Source organism: Macrobrachium nipponense, chromosome 19 (genome assembly GCF_015104395.2).
Source record: "Macrobrachium nipponense isolate FS-2020 chromosome 19, ASM1510439v2, whole genome shotgun sequence".
In the NCBI taxonomy this organism is placed as follows: domain Eukaryota; kingdom Metazoa; phylum Arthropoda; class Malacostraca; order Decapoda; family Palaemonidae; genus Macrobrachium; species Macrobrachium nipponense.
The window spans coordinates 3,837,067-3,841,722 of NC_061088.1; positions in this window are offsets into that span (position 1 = coordinate 3,837,067).

A 4,656-nucleotide genomic window follows, 5' to 3' on the forward strand; every position below is an offset into this window, starting at 1 on the left:
ACCCCCACCCCCAACCTCCAAAACCACCAACACCATCACAAAAGCTTATCGCCAGTAATGGAGGAGAGATAAGATGCAGCTTACATGAATGTGGCTCTGATAAGATAGTACTACTTATCTTCCGCGGTTGCTACCAAGACTGAATTTCTCCTGGCGCTGATACGAAGTTTTTCAAGGTGTTTGAGTGTTATACATGGCGATTACATCTCTCTCTCTCTCTCTCTCTCTCTCTCTCTCTCTCTCTTAAATACAAAACGTCGATGGGTCTTGCGCGTTTGAATTGTTTCAAGGTGTTTCACTACACATGGTGCCTTCAGGTATTCCTCTCTCTCTCTCTCTCTCTCTCGCATTCTTCTTCTCTCTCTCATCCATCTCTTCCTTCCTTCTCCTCCTTCTCTCTCTCATTGTTTCAATGCCTTGCTACCCGAATGCTCATTGCATTTTAATGCATTTTTATTTGTTTGTTAATTTATTAAATTATTTTTGTCTTTTTAATAAGTGAGATTTCTTCTTTCTGCATTTCCCCTTTGCTTTCTCTTACTTTCTAATGCGTACAATATTCTTTGGAAGTTTGTATTTCAAGTCAGTGGGCCCTTTTGTGATCTTGTTCCATATGAAAAGGGTTCATCTTCTGAATAATAATAATAATAATAATAATAATAATAATAATAATAATAATAATAATAATAATCTAACGGAAACGTAAGGCAAAGGGTCTCCTTTCCGTCTATTTGTCAAATACTGAACAATATCTCTACTCTGTCGAGTATAAAGGTGTAGGCATGCCTATCTGTCAGCGCATGCGCATCTGTTTAACTTGACACATCTGAGATTACTTATCTGCAAATTAAGTTTGTTTATGACATCTATTTAAGCTGCCCTTTTTTGGAATGGGGGGGGGGGGGGGGGGGGGTTGGGGTGGTGGGCGGGTAATTCCCGGTTCCGTAAACCAACCAGTTTACTGACTTACGGGTGAATATCAGCTATAAGGCAGGACAATTTTGGTCCTTATAATCTTCCTGCCTTTTAACTGGGTCTATACTTTGTGTGTGTGTGTACTTACGTATATATGGGTTCTCTTTGCCCAGTGGTTAGGATGCTCAACTCATCAGCGAGAGGGCCCGGGATAGTTTAGTCAGGGAAAGTTCACGTAAACATCATTTTGTTTATACTTCGTTTCATGATCTCTTTCTCAGACATGAATTTTTATTATTATTATTATTATTATTATTATTATTATTATTATTATTATTATTATTATTATTATTATTATTAATTTCACGAGACTGAGTCACATTCTCAGACTGACAGACAAAAGAGGTCGGATAAGAAGTAAATGACAGAAAGCAATGCACCTGGGAGGGACCCTAGACAGAACCCTGCAGTAGAACATTGATTATCGTCTACAGTGTGCTCCTTAAAGCTACTGCTGGTGGTAAAGTTAACTCACCGGGTTAAAAAAAAAATTTGTATTCTCCATTTTTTCTAATTAATTTCCTTCACTCATATTGTTAAAATCGACTCAATTCCAAAAACGGCCATTTTTTCTGGGCTCTCCAAAGAAACTATTAAAAGCTGTCTAGACTCTAATGGCCTATGAGTTCTAGACACCTCTAGAGGGTGAGGCGGGTGAGTGGGTGGGTGGGTGGAGTAGATGGGGGAGGGGTAGTTGAAGAGGCTAGAAAAGGAATGGGGGAGAAACGAGAGAGAAAGAGAGAAATCTCATTGCGTGAAGCGCGGCGCCTCTTGAAGACCTATTGTGTGTGTATTTGTCACCGCCAGAAAAATAGCAAATTGAATCTAGCGAAGCTTTCTCTCTCTCTCTCTCTCTCTCTCTCTCTCTCTCTTCTCTCTCTCTCTCTCTCTTGCCCGGTGTTCAATTCTAGCAGGTCGAGCGCCAAATTCTTTTAAAAGGAAAACAGTTTTGTGTTCGGCATCTCGGAGATGTTATGAACGTGTCCGTGTGTCTGCCTACATTTTGCACGGAACCTAAGTATTCAGTTATTCTTTTTTTTTATTTTAGAAGGAGTACAAGCAAGAGCCACGAAGTTAATTCCATCCATCAGGCAAATGGGTTACCAAGGAAGACTAGAGTCTGAACATGTATGGCTTAGAAACACGACGATTACGAGGACAACTAATAAAAACATTCAAAATACTGAAAGGCATAACAAAAGTAGACAGTAACCTCTTCACATTAAACGAAAACCAGACAAGAAATAATGGATGGAAACTAGAACTGAAGAGATACAACACATCCCATTGTGGGAACTTCTTTGCGTACAAGATATGTGACACGTGGAATAAACTGCCATCAGAAATTATTAACAGCAACAGTGTGGAAAAGTTTAAAAGAAAGCTAGACAAAATCATTAGGACACTCTGCTCTTACAGATGAGTGAGCACACGATGTCTCCTCGGATGGACTAAGAAGTCTTTGAGACATCGTAATCCTTGTAACTCTCTCTCTGTCTCTCTGTCTCTCTCTAGGAATATATCCCATCTATATCTGAACTAACGAAACAGCGCTCTCTCTCTCTCTCTCTCCCACCTATATCTGAACTAACGAAACAGCTCTCTCTCTCTCTCTCTCTCTCTCTCTCTCTCTCTCTCTCTCTCTCTGTCAGTGACAAGCAACTCAGCCGTACAGAATCGACACGAAAAAGAAAAGTCTAACAGAAGACAATTCGCTTTCAAAAACGACCGCAAAAAAAAATATCCTTTTTTTTTCATTTAAACGTCTCACTTCACGTGTCAGATTCAGCTGTTAATGGCCCTGTACCCCTACCCCCCCCTTCCCCTTCCCCCCCCCCTCCCCTGTCTCCCCCAGTCTCTTGAATGCCAGGGTATATCCCACCCCACCCCACCCCAACCACCAAAAAATAAAAAATAAAAAATAAAAATAAAACACACACACAAGCAGTTGATTAGTTTCTGAAAAATGCGAATTCCTCTTTCTTCCACCTCACTGAGAATTGGGGACATGTTAAAAATACCTGTGGCCCAAACTACAGATAAAAACTATTCAACCTCAGGGCTTCCCTGGTGAGGACTGAAACCGCGTTAAGGATGTCGTATATTTCTCCGTTTTTTTTTTTTTTTTTTTTTTTTTTTTTTTTTTCCTCGTGTTTCAGTACCACCTCAATCAAACGGATACTGCTTAAGTAAGGGGCTTTCCTAGTGGAAATTCGGGTCATGTATAGAATACATTTATTATTATTATTATTATTATTATTATTATTATTATTATTATTATTATTATTATTATTATTATTATTATTTTAAGAATATAATAGGAAGAATAGAAATTGCTCTCTACAAACTAAATGGCGTTGAACCAACAATTGTTTTAATAATAATAATAATAATGATAATAATAATAATAATAATAACACAGCTCTAAAAGAGGGATTCTTTCCATATTATTATCCTTACGGTCTTGTTGGCTCGAGCTACGCTCACTGAATCTGGGCGCTGCTGTCTCCCCTAACCTTCTAATCCCCTACCAACCCGCCCACAATGGGGAGGATAAACAGGTTTGGAGGAGGAGGAGAGTGGATGTCTCCCCTACCCTCCCATTCCCTTACCTACCCCGCCCACACCTTGGGCGGACAAACAGGTTTAAGTTAATGTCTCCCCTACCCTCCCGTTCCCCTACCTACCGCCCCCCACCCGTTCCCCTTCCTACCCCCCCCCACCCCCCCCCTCAGTTCCCCTACAAACCCCGCCCACACCCGGGGTGGACAAACAGATTTGCTGTGTCATGACTCCTTACTGTCACCCCGGGGAAGGAAGAACAAGATTCACCCGGATTATTATTATTATTATTATTATTATTATTATTATTATTATTATTATTAAAATGGGTTATATTATTATTATTATTATTATTGTTGTTGTTGTTGTTGTTGTTGTTGTTGTTGTTAAGAAATTCACAGTCTTGTGAAAACAAATTGTTAAAAAAATCAACAATTATATATCAAAATATATTTCTATGTTTTTACATAGAATTATATTTTAATATATAATTGTGGATTTTTAACATTATTATTATTATTATTTTTTTTTTTTTTTTTTCTTTTTCGTAGTCCACCACCTCACCCCACCCCCCACCCTCACAACCACAAACCCCCCAGACTCACCCTTCTCCCGCCCCTATGGGAAGACCAGGAACAACCTCTGAGAACTTCCTTCTCCAGCCAGAGACCTGAAAGCACATTTCCCGTTTTTCATTTTATTTTTTTTTTATTTCTTTTTTATTTATATATATTTTTTTTTTGCAAATGGTTGGCAGATCACTTTGTTTAGACATTTTGAAAGCAACTTAGAGAGAAAGAGAGAGAAAGAGATGAACGCGTTATATATATGTATATATATTTATTTTGAATTTTTATGGTAGTGATGTTATGCCCTGCTATGCTTTACTTACTAGAGTTGTGTGTGTGTGTGTGTGTGTGTGAGAGAGAGAGAGAGAGAGAGAGAGAAACTGGTACTGTCCGAATGTCAGGTCCTGACATTAGATTAACAAATATTAAAACGGAAAATCTGATAGTAAAAGTTTCTCTCTCTCTCTCTCTCTCTCTCTCTCTCTCTCTCTCTCTCTCTCTCTCTCTCTCTCTCTTTACTAGTTCTCTTTAGATTAGCCTTTCGCTCCAA